The sequence below is a fragment of the Capricornis sumatraensis genome, chromosome 10, assembly GCF_032405125.1.
Source record: "Capricornis sumatraensis isolate serow.1 chromosome 10, serow.2, whole genome shotgun sequence".
NCBI classification, from domain to species: Eukaryota; Metazoa; Chordata; class Mammalia; order Artiodactyla; family Bovidae; genus Capricornis; species Capricornis sumatraensis.
Genome location: NC_091078.1, coordinates 25814368 through 25834895, shown reverse-complemented (window position 1 = coordinate 25834895; position 20528 = coordinate 25814368). Strand labels below are relative to the sequence as shown.

The 20528-nt window shown below is 37.1% G+C and overlaps 1 protein-coding gene across 2 annotated transcripts in view; it reads right to left on the bottom strand.

Moving 5' to 3' along the window:
* JMJD1C (jumonji domain containing 1C) overlaps positions 1–20528 on the bottom strand; it is a 281539-nt gene that overhangs the window by 66674 nt on the left and 194337 nt on the right. The gene's annotated exons all lie outside the window — the stretch shown is intronic.

Genomic DNA, 20528 nt, shown 5'->3' with positions numbered 1-20528 from the left:
TTATGGAAAGGACAAACCTATAAATTTAAGATTATATAATAATTATCTTAGATAGGATGAATATAACAATATATCTAGTCCAAACTGAAATAATCAAGTGCTGTAACTTGATGGTCTTGTTGGATCTGCCAGGTGACTTAATTAGACTTTTATCATATGACCCCAAGTATCTGTTCCCTCATTAAGTCTATGAAAATATGATGCAAATACAAATACATGACAAATGTGTCAAGTTATTCAGAAAAAAGGAGGGAGTTAAAATTACAACTCCAAAGTCTCATAATAAAAGAACATCTTAATTACCTAGGACTGCTAAGCAAGGTAGTATGCATAACTGTACCTTATCACAATTACCAGGTCATTGTTTTGCTATTCTGAAAGGGTAAGTTTAATGTGCTCAGAAAATCTTATCAGGAAAAAAGAGAACAGAAAATGAGTGAGGCGTGTTAAATGATTATAAAAAGAAGGGCAGTTTTTAAACATTACAGAAGTAAGAAAATTTATCAAAATCCCACTAATTCTGCAAGTATTTCTAGAGTTCCTTCATTTAATAACATACTAAATAAAATCTCAGCTTTTCAATAATGCAATTTTCATCATTATTGATTACTGTTATGATATAGTCTAATTATTGACTGATATAAAGAACTGTTGCTTCTATACCAAACTGTTCTAGAAAGACAAAATTTGAGTTGTAACTACATTTTAATTTCCCCTGTAACCTTTTGTGCTATCAAGCTCCCAATCTACCATCATCATACTTTTAAAAATTTTGTTTTTGATATTTCATATGCTATCGTAGAGGAAATCAGATTAGATAATTTGTTGGAATTATGTTTGAAACACTAAGTGCTGGAGAGTGAGTAAAACATATTAGAAATACATTTCATTCAACAAGGTTTCTGAATACCAAATTTCTGCCCCTGTGACTCTTATAGCCTGTAAAATGACATTACAGCCTGCAGGAACAGAGACTAATAGACACATCACTGCAAAACAGATTAAATGGTTTTACATATAACACAGAGGTGAGATAAAGATGGTGGGGAAAGACAGTCTTGTTAGGTATATAAGGAAAGATACCCCAGAAAAAGAGGCACTTAAGTTGGGACTTGAGAAAAGCATGAATACCTAGATTCTTGAGTTGAAATTTCAAAAACACAATGGCACCTATCAGGATATGATAGAGCAGAAAAGAGGGGCTCTTAGGACACGTGAAAGGCAAGTGCAGACAGAGACACAGATGCAACAGTATGGCCCATATGGAGAACTCAAAGTACAATGAGATGGATTGAACGGAGTAAGCGAGCAGGAAGACTGAAGGACCCTATTCAGAGAGCTCCGTACTAGTCCAGTCAAATGAGCACGGATGCTTTACAACAGAGATGAGGATGTTGTGGACAAATACAATATTAAAGCAGAAAATCAGCAATTTTTGGAGCCAGTAAGTAAGGGCGAGAGAGGAACCTAAAACATTCTCAGATGTTGATTTGAGTGACAAAATGGGGTAGATACTGTTACGCCATTAGCCAGTATACAAAATGATTAGGAAAGACAAGGTTTGAGTGCTGAAACTTTAACACTGTAGTGAAAGTGAAAGTGAAGTCGCTCAGTCGTGTCCGACTCTTTGCGACCTCCATGGACTGTAGCCCACCAAGCTCCTCCATCCATGGGATTCTCCAGGCAAGAATACTGGAGTGGGTTGCCTAGGGACAGCAGCAAATACAGGTTTCACCTTCTCAATGACATCCACCGTGACCACAGTACTCTAGCCTGCCTCCCCCTACTCAATCGTCAATAGTGCTTACTCTGCTTTACTTCTTTTATCGTGGCAATAATTAAGCTATCACACTGTGAAATGAAGTGAACCTGCTCAGTCATGTCCGACTCTTTGCAACCCCATGGACTGTAGCCTACCAGGCTCCTCCTTCCATGGGATTTTCCAGGCAATAATACTGGCGTGGGTTGCCATTTCCTTCTCTAGGGGATCTTCCCGACCCAGGGATCGAACCCAGGTCTCCTGCATCGTAGACAGATGCTTTACCATCTGAGCCACCAGGGAAGTCCTATCACACTGTACTACTTATTATTATTTTTATTTTCTACTGTGCCCTTTCTGGAATTTAAGCTCCAAAGGGACAGGAATTTATGTTTAAACAATGCTGGACATTTAGAAGAAGCTAAAAAATATAACTGTTAAATGAATGACAGTGTAGCAAGGAGGTCTGGACTAGAGGTACAGATTCAGAAGATAGAGTTTTTAAACGACAGTGAAAGCAACTGGAAATATGACACTGCTTAGACTGAGTAGTGAAAGGAGAAGACACAAAAAAGCAAGACCATGGAAAGTGACCCAACATTAAAACTACAGAAATCTTTGAAGCAGTTAATAAAAGTATATACAAGACAGTGATTCACAGTGCTAAATGCAAAGGTCCAGTAAGAGAGGAATGAGGACTAAAATAATCTGTTTTTTATTAAGAGGTTATTAGTGATCTTAACAGTAACATTAGTTTTGTGGATGTGGAACTAGAAATCAGGCTGCAATAACTGGAGATGCTACTGGGAGGTTAGAAAATATAAAAAGATTTCAAGTCCAGCGATGTAGCTCAAGGAGTTAAGAATGGGTGTGATCAGAGAACCTTTGTATTTTATATTAGGATGCAGATAACTGAATTTATTTATATGATGAGAAGAAAAAGAGGAATAGGTTTAAGATAAGGTAAATGAACACAATGTATACGTGAAGATGGATTTCAGAGCACAAGGACAGGGTTGTATATGAATTTTAAAATACAAGGCATAGAGAGGAAGAAATTTCAAGACAATAATACACATGAAAAATTAAATGAGTATACCCCTAGTGGGATATATCCTAAAGATAAAAAGATCTGCAACCAAAAATTTAGACTGTTTTCTGTAATTTTACTGTTGGTGGTAACGTTAGTGCTTTGAGGGTGGTAAGCTGCACAATGTACAACAAAGCAAATGAATAAACATGTGACATTCTAATTCTATCATTTCTAAAGATGAGAACTTGTAACTTTTTAGAATATGACTAATGTAAATAGTTAGAATTAATTACATAGACACTTTTCAATTTATTTATGTATAGACACACATAAAGCGAGACATTTGGTGATGAATACTAACACGTGGGATTATACCTGAGGAGCCGTTAACACAAACAATACTGGCCATGAATTAGTAACTGTCACAGCTGGAAGACAGGTACATGGGAATCCATCTTACTATTCTACTTCTGTGTTCTGAACAAAAATCCTCTCAAGGTTTCTACTCCAATTTTAATCAGAACAAAAAATAGTCTTTATAAAAGCCCCACTTAAATCTAATTTTATTATCTTTCTTACTTCATCCTCTGGTAGTGGTGGTTTAGTCACTAAGTTGTGTCTGACTCTTGCAACCCCGTGGACTATAGCCCTCCAGGCTCCTCTGTCCATGGGATTTTCCAGGCAAGAGTACTGGAGTGGGTTGCCATTCCCTTCTCTGGCTATACCTTAAGTACCTAGAAATGTGCCTATGACATAGCAGATGCCCCCAAAGTATTTGTAAACTTGAATTAGCCATGGAACAAGGAGACACATCTCTTGAGATAAGAGAAAAGGAGGTAAGCAAAGGTATATAAATAGGTGTAAGGGCAGGAAGTTAAGGGTGTCCTGCTTATAACCTCAAATTCATCTGTGCTGCAGGAGCAAGGTCATCTACTAAGGGAAAAAGGAAGAAGCTGAATAGAGTACTGACACCTTGGAATAACTGCTTTAGGAAACGAAGCTCAAAGGGGACATAGAAAAGGCTGTCAAATGGCACCAGCAGCTCAGCTGAGACTGGAGACAACACAATGACACCAAAATCCACTGGTATCATTTTCTCCTTCCATGGTGAACACTCAGGGCGAGGCTTTCAAGAGGAGATTTCTGCAATGAGATAAATGTTATATACCTGCACTGTCCTCCATGTGGCTATCTGAACCCTTGAAATGTGGCTAGCATGGCTGAGGAAATGAGTATTACATTTACTTTTGCTTGACACTTTCCTAGCAGTCCAGTGGTTAAGACTTCATGCTCCCAATGGAGGGGCCATGGGTGCGATCCCTGGTCAGAGAACTAAGAGTCCACATGGAGGAGCCAATAAATAAATTAATTAAAAATTAAAAAAAAAATTGCTTCATTTAAATTTAAATAGCCACACGTGACTAATGGCTACCAATAATGGACAGCATATTTTCACTGGGATAAAAATGGAGAAAATAAAAATACGACTCCAAAATAAGAAATTAAAAGGTAGATGTGACAGAAGACAAAGGCATAAGGCAGCTAAGGTGGTTCAGTATGACTGAAATAATATGTCACATGACAGATATTTTGGCTGGAAATAAAGAAAACTTAGAGAATGTAGGAAATTCACCAATTAGGTTGACCACTGCCAATTATGTGACCACTGGAAAGGTCGTAAGGTATGTGAATGACATCTATTTTGTGCTCAGGGTTTAAAAAATAATTACTTTGAATAGGCTTCTTGAAGGTAAATGTTATGCCTCATGAACCAAGATTTACTCAACCAGTCCTATTTATTTTCTGAACTACCACATTTACTTTATCACAAAAATTTTTCTAGTGTACAAACTTTTTTCTTATACATATCTCACAGACAATATCAATACATGATGAAACAGGTACTATACAGCAAATTCTCAAGATGAAAAATGAAAGACTGTTAAGTGGTTATACACTTTGCCTAATATTTCAGACATTAAACAGCAGAGCTGGGATATGAGTCAAGAAGTTAGCCTTGTTCTACCACCACATTCTGACATTTTAACAGACGGAAACTTTTGTTTCCATAGGAAGAGCCAAAATTCCCTAAAATTATAAATTTTATATATGTGCACTTAGATGTATTACTCAGTTCAGTTCAGTAGCTCTTTGTGACTCTTTGGGATCCCATGGATTACAGCATGCCAAGCTTCCCTGTCCATCACCAACTCCCAGAGTTTAACCAAACTTATGTCCATTGAGTCGGTTATGCCATCCAACCATCTCATCCTCTGCTGTCCCCGTCTCCTCCCACCTTCAATCATGTCCAGCATCAGGGTCTTTTCAAATAAGTAGGTTCTTCACATCAGGTGGTCAAAGTATTGGAGCATCAGCTTCAGCATCAGTCCTTCCAATGAATATTCAGCACTGATTTCCTTTAGGATGGACTGCTTGGATCTCCTTGCAGTCCAAGGGACTCTCAAGAGTCTTCTCTAACACCACAGTTCAAAAGCATCAATTCTTTGGCGCTCAGCTTTCTTTATAATCCAGCCCTCACATCCATACATGACCACTGGAAAAGCCATAGCCTTGACTAGACGGACCTCTGCTGGCAAAGTAACATGTCTGCTTTTTAATATGCTATCTAGGTTGGTCATAGCTTTTCTTCCAGGAGTAAGCGTCTTTTAATTTCATGGCTGCAGTCACCATCTGCAGTGATTCTGGAGCCCCCCCACAAAAGTCCGCCACTGTTTCCACTGTTGCCCATCTATTTGCCATGAAGTGATGGGACCAGAAGCCGTGATCTTACTTTTCTGAATGTTGAGCTTTAAGCCAACTTTTTCACTCTCCTCTTTCACTTTCATCAACAGGCTCTTTAGTTCTTCTTCGCTTTCTGCCATAAGGGTGGTGTCATCTGCATATCTGAGGTTACTGATATTTCTCCCAGCAATCTTGATTCCAGCTTGTGCTTCATCCAGCCCAGCGTTTCTCATGATGTACTCTGCATTAAAGTCAAATAAGCAGGGTGACAATATACAGCCTTGACGTACTCCTTTTCCTATTTGGAACCAGTCTGTTGTTCCATGTCCATTTCTAACTGTTGCTTCCTGACCTGCATACAGGTTTCTCAGGAGGGATGTCAGGTGGTCTAGTATTCCCATTTCTTTAAGAGTTTTTCCACAGTTTATGGTGATACACACAGTCAAAGGCTTTGGCATAGTCAATAAAGCAGAAGTAGATGTTTTCCTGGAACTCTCTTGCTTTTTCCATGATCCAGTGGATGTTGGCAATTTGATCTCTGGTTCCTCTGCCTTTTCTAAATCCAGCTTGAACATCTGGAAGTTCACGGTTCATGTACTGTTGAAGCCTGGCTTGGAGAATTTTGAGCATTAATTTGCTAGTATGTGAGATGAGTGCAATTGTGAGGTAGTTTGAGCATTCTTTGGCATTGCCTTTCTTTGGGATTGGAATGAAAACTGACCTTTTCCAGTCCTGTGGCCACTGCTGAGTTTTCCAGATTTGCTGGCATATTGAGCGTAGCACTTTCACAGCATCATCTTTTAGGATTTGAAAGAACTCCACTGGAATTCCATCACCTCCACTAGCTTTGTTCATAGTGATGCTTTCTAAGACCCACGTGACTTCACATTCCAGGATGTCTGGCTCTAGGTGAGTGATCACACCATTGTGATTATCTGGGTTGTGATGATCTTTTTTGTACAGTTCTTCTGTGTATTCTTGCTACCTCTCCTTAATATCTTCTGCTTCTGTTAGGTCCATACCATTTCTATTCCTTATTGAGCCCATCTTTGCACGAAATGTTCCCTTGGTATCTCTAATTTTCTTGAAGAGATCTCTAGTCTTTCCATTCTATTGTATTCTTCTATTTCTTTGCACTGATCACTGAGGAAGGCTTTCTTATCTCTCCTTGGTATTCTTTGGAACTCTGCATTCTAATGGTTATATCTTTCCTCTCTCCTTTGCTTTTTGCTTCCCTTCTTTTCACAGCTATTTGTATATATTACTAGATATATTATTAGATATCCTAAAATATAACCTCAATAAATTTAGCAATTTCTTCTTTAAACTGTTGTGTGCTTTTACTCTTCTTTATACATATTTTCATTTGATTAACCTGTCAATTATTTTTGATCTTTAATAATATTGGCACTAAATCAGACACTCTTAAGTCCTTTCAAAGTCTGGAGCAAAAGGCAGAGCTACCAAGTTGTGTCATCGTTCAAACTGAACTCATAAAAAATTTAAGAACAAATGTGTTTTTATATCTATCATGGAACAAGACAGAATGGAGAAGAGATACCTTGGACTGATCAAGACAAATAAAACCTAAGCAGTAGTTCAGCCTGCTCCTTTACAGTGGTGGTAGGGACCATCATTAAAGCAGTGAACTATATACCACAGCCAGAGAGGAGCTTCACAGTCCTTTGCAATTTTAAAAACATGCCAGTCAGACGCTTTCAATTGATAAGTGTGCCTAATTGACCTGTATGTACTGTGTCATATGTAGATCATATGATATATATGACATATATACCTATATCTTGAAGAAGGAAATGGCAAACCACTCCAGCATTCTTGCCTGAGGATCCCAGGGACGGGAAAGCCTGGTGGGCAGCCATTTATGGGGTCGCACAGGAGAAGGCAACGGCACCCTACTCCAGTATTCTTGCCTGGAAAATCCCATGGATGGAGGAGCCTGGTAGGCTGCAGTCCATGGGGTCGCTGAGAGTTGGACATGACTCAGTGACTTCACTTTCACTTCTCACTTTCATGCGTTGGAGAAGGAAATGGCAACCCACTCCAGTGTTCTTGCCTGGAGAATCCCAGAGACGGCGGAGCCTTGGTGGGCTGCCGTCTATGCGGTCACACAGAGTTGGACTCGACTGAAGCGACTCAGCAGCAGCATACTTATATCTGTATGATCTATAGGTATCTAACTTGTAAGAAAATTTCTCAACAATGGGCTTTGCTAAGCATTGGAAGGAATTGTTATCATACAATGGAACTTAATTTCTTGAAAGTAAGAGTGAATGTGGGAGGAACAACATGAAGCCTCATCCTTCTGAAATGTTTCGGGTACTGCATTCTGGAATGCCTGTATGTAACATCTTAATGGCCTTCAAGCTTGAAGATTCTACATGAGGAGGTCATATATAACCAGGCCTTACTCATACACAGAATTTTCTATTTCCAAAAATGTCTACTCTATACATGGCAGAGGGGAGAAGGTTATAAAAGGGAAACAGTAAACATGTCATTTCTTTGTAGAGGCAAAGAACATCTAAAGAAGCACTGGATATAAACATTATTTTTTAAATGCCTTATTATTTTACATACCAACAAATTTGTGATATATAGGTATCCCTATTTAAGTACAAATGTGATAGAAAGATATTAACCACTTATAATTAATAACATTTATGAAATTATCAGGAGAGATCCAGAGATCTCAAGAGAATGTGTGAGTGATACAAGAATTTGGTCTGGCATGAGACTGAATTGGTATGGGATTATGAATATCCAGGGCCAAAATGGCACAGTATTGAAACTCAAGAGGAGGCAAACATTGAGAAAGAAATGATACTTTCTCATTATTAGGGTGCTCAGAATATGGCAGGCCAATGTTTGCTAAGCATTTCTAAGTGCCTTGAAAAGATTACTTGGAAGGCCTCCAGCTTTCTAGTTGTCTTAATTTACAGTCCAATAGCTCTAAGTAAAGTGGGAAAGGGCACTGGTAATGTGTGGGGATAGTTTCTTTTCTATTAACATAATAACTAGAAAGAGGTGGTAAAGACATTTAACTGTTGAAAGCCAGAGATACCTACCATCCTAAAATTCACTATAAAACAAAGAACCAAATATCAATAGTATCAGTGACTGTTAATTATACATATCAACTTGGGTAGACTATGGTGCCCAGCTGTTTGGTCAAACACCAGTCTAGATGTTGCTGCCGCCGTTGCTAAGTCACTTCAGTCGTGTCCAACTCTGCGCGACCCCATAGACGGCAGCCCACCAGGCTCCCCTATCCCCGGGATTCCCCAGGCAAGAACACTGGAGTGGGTTGCCATTTCCTTCTCCAACGCATGAAGGTGAAAAGTGAAAGTGAAGTCGCTCAGTCGTGTCTGACTCTCAGTGACCCCATGGACCGCAGCCCACCAGGCTCCTCCATCCATGGGATTTTCCAGGCAAGAGTACTGGAGTGGGGTGCCATTGCCTTCTCCACTAGATGTTGCTATGAAGGTATTTTTCAATCAGAAGACTGAGTAAAGCAGACTAACCTCCATAATGTGGCAGGGGTTCTTTCTATTAGTCGAAGGCCTTAAGAATAATGAGGTCCTCCAAAGAGGAAAAAGCCTGTGCCTTCAGACTGCCTTTAGAATCAGCATCAACTCCTGCTAGAATTTCCACTGTTGGCATGTCCTGTGTATTTCAGAGTTCCCAACACCCAAAAAGAGGGTTAGTCAATTTCCTTAAAACTTCTTCTACTCCTTTTCTCTCTACATACACTTGTATACACCCCCACACTCTATGGTGTTGTCTCCCTGGAGAATCCTAACATACCCCTGTACAGTCAAAGCTATGGTTTTTCCAGTAGCCATTATCGATGTGAGAGTTGGACCATAAGAAAGCTGAGCACCAAAGAATTGATGCTTCTCAACTCTGGTGTTGGAGAAGACTCTTGAGAGTCCCTGGACTACAAGGAGATCCAACCAGTCCATCCTAAAGGAAATCAGTCCTGAATATTCACTGGAAGGACTGATGCTGAAGCTATAATACCTTGGCCACCTGATGCAAAGAGCTGACTCATTGGAAAAGACTCTGATGCTGGGAAAGATTGAGGGCAGGAAGAGAAGGTGGTGCCAGATGATGAGATGGCTGATGGTATCATCAACTCAATGGACATGAGTTTGAGCACACTCTGGGAGATAGTGAAGGACAGGAAAGCCTGGCATGCTGCAGTCCATGGGGTTGCAAAGAGTTGGACATGATTTACTGACTGAACAACAACAACTATGAAATACTATTAGCTTTCCGTATCTCTTTCCCATCTTCTAAACCCTTGCTTTCTGAGAAAAAGTAAAACCAAAAAAAGAGAAACAGGCAAATAACTGATATTATTACTACATCAGGTGATTCTATAGTACAGAACACTATAAACATACCTCTACTTTAGAACTTATAGCACATTTCTGTAATCATATTTAAGTCTCTCCTCCTGGCCTGAAAGAGAACCAAGTATTTTATCTGTCTTTAAATCTCTATAGCTAGCAAAGAAACTGGCACAAAGCAATAAATGAATGACTGATTGTTACAATTCAATAATCACTGGATCTTTTTCTCTTGCATCTTAAAAACATTGCTTATCTAAAAGGCATGTCTATGGCTAATAATTTAATGACAGGAATCATACTCCTAACACTGACAGATGCTTCAGAAAATGTCAGTAGTTACAACACAAAACAGTATACTTTAAAATAATTTATCTTTAGAGTTAACAATCATTTGGACAAATTACGCAGTTGTAGAAAAGTGGGGAAAAAAAAGATTATCTCAAGCAATCAATACAGACATAAATATTAACGCAATAGAATAGAGCCCAGATATAAATTTTAGAATAAATGGTCAACAGATTTCCAATAAGGGTGACAAGACTATTCAATGGGAACAGGACAGATGAGCCTTGGAAATTTGGATATCCACAAGAACTAAATTAGATTTTTCCCTTATACTATCTAAAAATTTATTTAAAAATGAATCAATGACTTATATGTAAGAGCTAAAACTACAAAACTCTTAAAGGCCATTTTTCATGATGTTGGCGTTGGTAACAATTTCTCAAATACGATACTGAAAGCATAGGGAATGAATAGCTATTATTTAGAAAATGAAAAATAACAAGTGTTCTCACAGAGAAATTGGATCCTTGTTGTTAAGAATGTAAAACAGTGCAGAGCCTATGGAAAACTTTGAACTGTGGTGTTGGAGAAGAGTCCTGAGAGTCCCTTGGATGGCAAGGAGATCCAACCAGTCCATCCTAAAGGAGATCAGTCCTGGGTGTCTATTGGAAGGGCTGATGTTGAAGTTGAAACTCTAATACTTTGGCCACCTGATGCAAGGAGCTGACTCATTTGAAAAGAACCTGATGCTCAGAAAGATTGAAGGCGGGAGGAGAAGGAGACAACAGAAAATGAGATGGTTGGATGGCATCACTAACTCAATGAACATGAGTTTGGGTAAACCCCAGGAGCTGGTGATGGACAGGGAGTTTGGGCGTGCTGCGGTCCATGGGGTCACAAAGAGTCGGACACGACTGAGCATCTGAACTGAACTGTGGAAAACAGTTTGGCTGTTTCTCAAAAAGTAAAACAAACTTTCATATGCTCTAGCAATCCCATTCTTAGGTATATACCCACAAGAAGTGAAAGGTGGAACTCAAACAAATATTTGTACACCAATGTTCACAGCAGCATTATCTGTAATAATAAAAAGGTAGAAACAACCCAAAAGTCCATCAACATATGAATGGATAGCCAAAATGTGGTAAATACATACTATGGAGTATTATTCATCTATGAAAAGCAATGAAATGCTGACACATGTTACATAGGTGAATTCTGAAGACATTACATTAAGTGAAATAAGCCAGTCACAAAAGGACAAACTGTATGAATACACTTATATGAGATATCTAGAAGAGACAAAATAATAATAATATAGACCAAAAAAAGAGAACCAAGAGGTAACCAGGGGCTGGGAAGAGCAGGCTACTGGGAAATAGGGAGTTACTGTTTAATGAATGAAGAGTTTCTATTTGGGATGCTGATAAAGTTCAGAATCTGCATAGTGGTGATGGTTGTATAATACTCTGAATATATTCGATTCCGCTGAACTGCACACTTAAATGTTTAAAATGTTAAGTTTTACTGTTACCTTTTTTTAAAACAAATGCCTGTTATCCCTCTACTCCAAAAGGACAATGAGGGTGCAGCCAATCAGGTGGCTGACCCAACTAAAAATGGTTAAAAAATTTCTGACTAGTCAATCATTCCACCTTCATGGGAAAGGTATGATCAGAGTTAATACAAGTGGACCATCCAACAAACATTATGCTTATTCACTATATTTCAAGCATTTATTCAGACCTGCTCTCTTAGTGGCTTAGCTAATTTAAATTCATCCTGAGACAATTTAGGGGATCACCTAATCTAAGAATAGCAGTATCCTCTCTCTTTTTCCTCCCACAACCAGGGTAGATTCCTTATACCTCTCTGGTGTCAGCTACTTTTTCTGTATTTTGCCTATATTTACATTTGTGTTTTTCTGTGCACTTCCACCATTAGATTGTAAGATGTACGAAGGCAGTGCATTTGTGTTCTTGCATATAACACAGAAGGTCCTCAAACATATGAATAAAAAGCCCCCAATCATTATTTATTGACTAAGGGCTAGTATTGTTTTGCCTTGAGTCTGAAGCCTAGAAGGACTTGGATTTTTAGAGATAATCCTTTTAACAAGAGGCTAAAAGGGCTTTGTTTTAAAGTATTGCTTTTTAGTTTTAACTCTGAACAAATCTTTGAGCATAACAGAGAAAACTAGGCAGCCGAGGAAACTGGGAGGGGGCAGACCATCTTCATCTGCTTGGATTCCTGCAGGGAACAGGGGGCCTGAACCCGGTGCACAGCTCTGGGGCGCAGCATGATGCCAGTATGCCAAAGGTCTAGGAGACTGTGCAGGCAATACGGTTAAGGAAAACTTTACCCTCATATACAGGAAAGATGGCAACCCTAAGGAAAACAGCCAAGTGCCAAACAAAAGGATGATGTGCAAATAAGAGACGCTTCCCATGTGATGGCTCACAAAGGAAGGGTGGCACAGTAGAAATAACGTCTTGGAATCTTAAGTTTTTGGTTCAAGATCTGTTTAGGCTACCACTAGCTATGCGAACCTAGATGCCAACTTCCCTAAACCTCAGTTTCTTCGCCTATAAAAACTGCTATCCTAGATTCTCTCCCTTCCTCATCTTTCTTCCTTTTTCTCTTTTCAGCTGTTTATTCTCCTACATCCCTACCCTCAATTTTACCAAGAAACACAAATATTAGATTTTAAAAGTCCTGCAAAGGAGGGGGTGTGGGAGAATCGACACTAACACACAAAAGTCACATGGCAGCTAGTATTATGAGAAGCAAAACCTATGATTAAGCAGAAGAAACCTGTCCGCAGGAAGAAGACTGAGGCATGGGGGAAGGAATACGTGACTTGAGTTTCTGACCTTCTAGTTCCTAATTCCATTCCAAATAAGGTTCAGCTGTACTTTTCTGCAATGGATATCCATGATATTTCCTGTTGTATCTTTTTAATAGTCCCATCTCTTTAAAAATAAAACTAGTTTATATGGTTTTCCATTTCTGCTGCCTAGTCACTGTACGTTAATAGGTACTTCTCAAAGAGTTATGTGGATTAAATTAATATATGTAATATATATAATATATTATGTATATATATTTTATGTAATATATATAATATATACAATGCTTTCAGGAAAGCATTATATATAATAAAATAATACCATCTGTTTTCCTCATAAGGTAAACATCAGAACGAATAAAGCAATGCACATGTAAATATTTTGGAAAATGTTGAACCTTATAAATATATTAACAGCACACTGAGAAATTAAATTTTAATTGATATTTTAAATAAAGTGGCTGTGCTTTACTAATAATCTGGGGTTGGGCAAAAGGAATAAACAAACAGCATCTACCTATTTTGACTGGCAGAAATTCTTCTCAATGATAACTAACTGATTGATGGCTTAGAATCTTTGGAATCTGATGTCTACAAGCATAATTTCACATACTTTAAATTCATAACAGCAGTCACAAAAAATTAAAAAGAGACTGGCAGATTTTTCAGCATATGATCATAGCAGATTTGGGACCAGGAGAGAACTTTTGCAGACCGTGACTTATAAATGTTTTTAATCTGAATATTGCAGAACAGCTCATATGCGGGCCAAATTTCAGTCAAAATAACATGTTCCTGAACTTCATGAATACATTTTCAACACACCAAGTTTTGCAACTAATTTTTAAAAATGAAGAACTCTCTTTTAATAGCAGCAGACAATACATATTGGCATACCTGATTCATGGGACCTAATGTTTCAAAATTATGGCAATATAAAACCAGGCAAGTGGGAGATAAAAGCAGCACTTATACAGAATGGAGGGCAAAATTACTGAATATTAAAACATGATGTACCAATTTAAAATGTTTAAAAAGCTTGCTTAAAAAGGAAGTACAATGATTCTGTTTTAGCTTCTGGTTCCGCTTTTCTTATTGTCCATTCTACTTTCTAGGCTTCAGCTTGGCTCTGCTATTGCAAGCTGTCACTTTTGACTAGAAATGGAATAAAGCCAAGTACTACACAATAGCAGCTTCCTGCTCTGGCCTCATCTCCTAGACCACCCCCAGGCCAACGCCTGCCCACAGATGCTGATTCTACCAAGCCATTATTACACCCGCAATCAGTTCACAGCTACACCCGCAATCAGTTCACAGCTATGGCTATGACCCTGTATTTTTATAGTCTTGGCACACTGTATATCCTACAATCTCACAGTTCTCATTTCACTGACATTATGGCAACAAGGCACCTCTAAATTTCAACCAAATGATAATATGAAGGCAAAGTGAAATGGAAAAGGGAAATATATACACAAACTTATGGCCTAATGGAGAACGTGCTCAACTCTGTCAAAATATAATTCAGAAACTGATATAGAAAAATAAAGAATAGAAAGCTCTCAGAATAAGTGCAACTAATCCAAACAGTCCTGTTATTCCCATTTTGTATAATTTTGATTTGCATCTGGTATTGCCTGGTTTACTAGTTTTCTCTCTTTTGAGATAAACCTAGATTTAGGTTGAATGCTTCTTATCCCTAAGACTAAAATCCATTAGCCAGAGATTAGTTTGATTAGGTCAATGTTGGTCACAAATGTCTGTTCAGTCAAGTAAAGAAAAATAATTCTTTAACTTTCTGAACATCACTTCATATTTTTTGAGATTAAAAATATCTATCAGCAGCAAGTAGAGCTTATGACCTTCCCTAGGGAAAAAAATATAAGGATGTGTTTGTTGTGGAAAGTAATACCACAATTTCTGCATCTTTTCTAACATCATTTTCTTAAAATAGGAGTTCAGGCGTCACTTGGGAATCTTACCTATACACTTTTAAAATAGAGGGAGGGAAAAAGAAACACTACTACAAAGACATGTTCTGTTATGCAGTGACCATGGCTTGTACCAACACCAAAAGAGTTTATCTAATACCAGCTGCAGAAAGAGTGGTTGAGAGTTCCAGAGAAGACAAAGAAAACAGACTGTTAAAAGAGAGAGGCGCAGATGGTGGCAGAGAAATGTCCAATGGTTGCATATGGTAAGAAGAGAAAGGAGTTTCAAATATCTACCACAAAGGTTTAAGACATCATCTACAAAAAGGGAAATTAGGGCATGTCTAAATAGCAGCAACCTTCTATTGAGTGGTTTCCATATAGTAATAAGCTCTTAACTGTGTCACTCATTTAATCTGAGGTGGACAGTATATTATAGATGAGGAAACCAAGTATACAGCCTGCTTTAGGCTTTTCCAATGTCACATGCTAGCAAATGGTAAAGCTAGGATTTGACACAATATTTGCATGAATTGACTTCAAAATCATAGCTAGGGTGATTCTCTAGAACAAAAGATCCAATCAATTAGCTCCTTCTGATATAGTACAATAACCAGATGTCATTGTTAATACTTAATTTGACAAAATATAACATTTGGCTGTAGAAAATTTTGGTTTTGTTATTCTCTTGCTTCGAAGCTACCAATGATTCATAGGGCCTACAAGACAGAAGTCACTTAGCAACTGTACTTAGCAATCCTTTTCCTCTTTTATCTGACCCCACAATACTTATTTCTCTGGTACGATGTCTATATTTAAAACCAAACTCTCTTCTCTAGCTAGACTGATATTCTACTGACCCCTAAACCTAACTCATCATTGATCATGCAATCCTTTCTGCCAAATGTCTGCCTCACTCTCCCGACTTTTCACTTCCCTCTCCATTCAAATGAAACCTCAAGTTTCATCCTCTTCGTGAGATTTCTTTATACCATTTCAGTCTCTGTTGACTTCTCCTTTCTTCTGTGTTCCTGAAGTCTTCACTACGTATTTTTTTGGCTCCTTTGATTTGAATAAATCAAATCTATTTCAAGGAATTTTTTAAAATCTAAGTTCTCATCATGGCTTATAAAGGTCTTGAAAAAAATAAGGACTATAACTTACATCAACCTTTTTTTTTTTGCTACACTGTGTGACATGTGGCCTCTCAGTTCCCTAATCAGGGACTGAACCTGTGCCTCCTGCAGTGGAAGCAATAAAAGCTTCAATCATGGATTGCCAGAGAAGCCCCGTCAGCAACTTCTGAACACCATCGAGCACCAGAGCAGGATGCTGTGAGTAGGCAACCATGTAATTTAAGCAACTACTGAACGAGTGAAGTCAGTTGGGATATTCTAAGGCTAGACATTGAAATTCTTTAAGGGTAAGTCAAAGAGTCTGAGCATAAAATTGCCATTTAAAAACAAGTGAGCTAACAGTAAGTAGGACACAAAGAGCTCCAGGCCCTCTCTCTCCTGCTCTGGGCCTGTTTCTCCCATCTCAACTCAAGGGCACAGGCCCTCATTCTTGAAGGTAGGAATGTGAGTGCACGCCACTCCCTTATCCTAATAGGTGTTTCTTATGAATATCTGTTTCTCAATAAAAAGTTTAGTTATCATTATAAAAACAATAACAAAACTCCCACTAATTTCTATCATAAAAATAAAACAATAGTTCGCTAGGCAGTTTCTGAAAGTCTGTTTTTTTTTTTCTTTTAGTAAAATTATGAGGGAGCAGTAATTTGACACCAGAAAGAACAAATCTGAGAGGAATTCTGGGACTAGGAATAAATCCTGTACTAGGTCAAATTCTCATTTCCTCTACAGGAATGTTAGTTTAAAAATGCTCTAAAGTAATATATTTATACTACAAATTGAAATGAGAGTAAAGAAAAGTGTGAAAAAGTTAAGTCTTTTCTCCACCCACCAAAGCAATATTAACAATAAAGTTGTTTACTCCCTTCTCTAAACTATTAGCAATATCATTACAGTACCCTGGGGAATAAATCTGCATATAAGTCAAATTACCACCACCAAGACTTTCAAACTTGTCAGTGGCTCACTTCTGTCACATACTTAACAAAATATAACATTTGGTTGGTGACAACCAAAGAACTAGTTAATTGTTCACCTAGGCTGTCTGGAGGCTAAATTTCACCTCCCTCAAATTCATCTCAGTTCCAAATAACAAAAATATAAGAAGGAAAAATACATGTGTCTGGTACATTCCACTCTTTAAACTACTGGTAACTTATCCTGGGCAATCATTCAAGCTATTTTTAGTAAACCAGATGTGTTGAGCAACAACTAACTTAGGGATATTCTGAAACTGTGGACAATGAATTTATATAATCAATAATGGAAAAATTGTGGTTCAAAACCGACTGTGACAAAAAACAACTTTCTCACTGAAGGACTACAGTAATGATAAACAGAGCTGATACAGTTCAGACACTTTCATTAACAAAATATTCTAAGACTTTGCTCAAGTCTTTAATCAATCTTTAGTCTAAGAACGAAGAAAATACTTAGGTTTGCTCCACGCATTCCCTTCAACCAGCGATTCACAGCCCAATAGTACCATATCAAATACTTAGTAAAGTGTTCAATGCCTGTATTTTGTGATAATAGAAAATAAAGTATTAGTAGTCTTATCTCTAACTTTTAGCAGATTAGAATGACCAAGAACTTCAAATAGGATTATTCCTTCAGGTCTAGGATGATTCTACTTTATTCTAGGGAAAATACCTCACCTCATTACTACAATGAATTTTAATATATAAAGATAGACATAGGGAGTAATTAAAAGCAAGCACATTCTGCTTCAAATCTTGAATGGTTTTCACTAGTGCCCTTTGTATTATTATTCCTTTATTGCAGGTGTGTGCATGGCCAGAAGCCAAAATCCAGGACAAGATGATTTCAAAATCATGCTAAAAGTTCAATGTTCATATTTCATTATCAAACTGTTGTTTTACGTTTGATCAAAACTTCAAATTTTAGTGGAAAGTTTTAAAAACTTCTCTACTCATCCTCCAAAGACAATCATACATAGAAATCATACTAATTAAAAAAAAAACCCAAACCTATAAAAAGTATCTTTAAAAACAAATAATTTTTCCCTCCTCCTTCCCAGCCAGCTGAAAGACATAGTAGAATCTAGAGAGTTTCCTCCTACTTCCTCTCTTTTTCCCTTCCCCCTCTACTTCAAAGAAAGTTAACTGCAGCAGGCCTGATCAGGAAGTCTGAAAGGAGGAAGCAGAAACTCATTTCTGTGCAAAAGGAAGGAAAACACAGAATTAACAATACCATGGTACACTGCTTCAAAAATGTATTAACATGCCTTTATTATACTGTATATAAGATGTTGATTTCTCTCCTCATTCAGTATTCTTTCCAAAATATTGAAAACTATGATCAGTGATGGTTGCACCCTGATTAACCAACCACAAGTCACTTTAAAAAATGACCAAATCAACTAAGTTAATACATGCCATCTGATACTCAATACACTGAAATTATTCAGAGAGATAAATGTAGGATTCAAACCAATAACCTAAAAGTGAGTCATCTGAAAAGACCTGTATTAATTTTGAGTCATCAGTTTTCTAATCATTATCTTACAATATATATTATTGTGATATATTAAATAGGGCTGTACAACTAAAAGCTAACTTACGGGAGCATTCTACTACAGAATAAAATGCTGAGATGAGAACTCACGGAAAAAGATGAACAGGAATTCCCACTATAAAACTATTTAAATAGATTCACAGTGAAGCATCATTTGGAATTTTTCAAACAAAACTTAAGCATACTTACTCATCACCTAATACAGAAAAGCCATTTCCAAAGTTTTAACCTGCCCTACTTAAGAACTCTACAATGGATAATTAACACCCAGATTCAGAAGAAACTGCCTCTTGAAATTTAAAGAAGTGAGAAAAGACAGGGAGACCATTTAAAAAACTTAATTTTCCCCTAACTCCCTTCGACTTACATAAGGTTACCCTAAGGTTAAGATATGTCAAGGCACTATTTACAAAATCTATGCCAGGAACAGCTGCCATGTTTAACATGCCAAGGAATTTAATGTACTGTTTGGACAACTGGTTAGAGAAAAGCATTCTGGGATAAAGTTACTCTAATTACATGAACTCTAAAAGTCTTTCCTTATGTGGACTATATATTTCATAAATTCATTTAAATAAATAACTTTGAAAACCTAGACTGAGCCATCTTCAGTCTCTGGAGTAAATTTTCATTGAAAATATTACAGTAGGTGCCTATAATGTACATACTGGAATAAGTATTTTTATATTTTAAACCCGTTTTTAAAACATGAAATACAGAAATTAAAATGCTACAATAAGCTTTATTGTATATCATTTATTCCTTCAAAAACACTTAAGAAACACTAAAATTAACGTATGCTGGATCCTAAATCAAGTGCTTTTAGTGTAATTCCTTAAAACTAAAATTCACATAATTTATGAAACACAAACGGTTAAAATGTCAAGTGAATAATATCACCTTTGGAAGATATTATATCCTTCTAGGCCAGAGAGCAACTTACCTATACTAGCAAAAGGAAGATACATAGCCAACAAAGATAATCATACAAATCACCAAATCAAACCAGACTTTAGCTCTCAAGCTTTTATTTCTAATGAAAATAATAAAATTGTCAGAATCTAAAACAGTTTTAAAATGTGTACAAAAACCTTTGTGTAATATGTTAGTACATTCTTTTAATCATTACAATTTTAATAAACATGTTGTAGAGTTTTAGGCCACCTGGCAAGAGTTTATTTTTAAAAGTAATTTCTACATAATGATTTCAGTTCTCTAAATCAAACCCAAGCTGTAACTTCTATAGTGCTAATCAGAAACCACAGAATTAAAACGCTAAGTTGGAAGGTTCCTTTGATTTCACCTAGTCTAATTCCCACTAAAAGACTGTTAGAAATGAGACAAATTATAGTAAGACTATAAGCAAGCAAAATGGCAATCACAACTATAACCAAAACAAAATAAAACCCGAGGGAAAAGCTCTAACACCTCCAATATTAAACTATAACTTGTTATAAATTTTTAGCTGTAAATACCATAATCACAGTACAGAAATGAGGCCATTTAATGAACTATGAAAAATAATATGTAAAGACAAAAGCACATCCATGCAGACTTCAAAGAAAAAAATAACATTTAACTAAGGGAATTATCATCTACTTTTGGGAGATCTAATAAAAGAAGAACCTAACTAATTCCCTAAGTATTATAACCTCACATACAACCAACCACTGCTCATTAACTCAAGCTCTTGTTCTTTCCATGGAAACAATGCCTCTATATTTTACTTTTGAAATCAGTAACTATTCTGAAATGAAACAGGAATATGGACTTTCAGCTTCATTTTAAAAATCAAGTCAAACTAGTCCAGTACTTTCTTTCAATGTACTTACTATGTTATCTTAAACATTTAAGGAAAAGAAACCTATAAAATACTGACATAA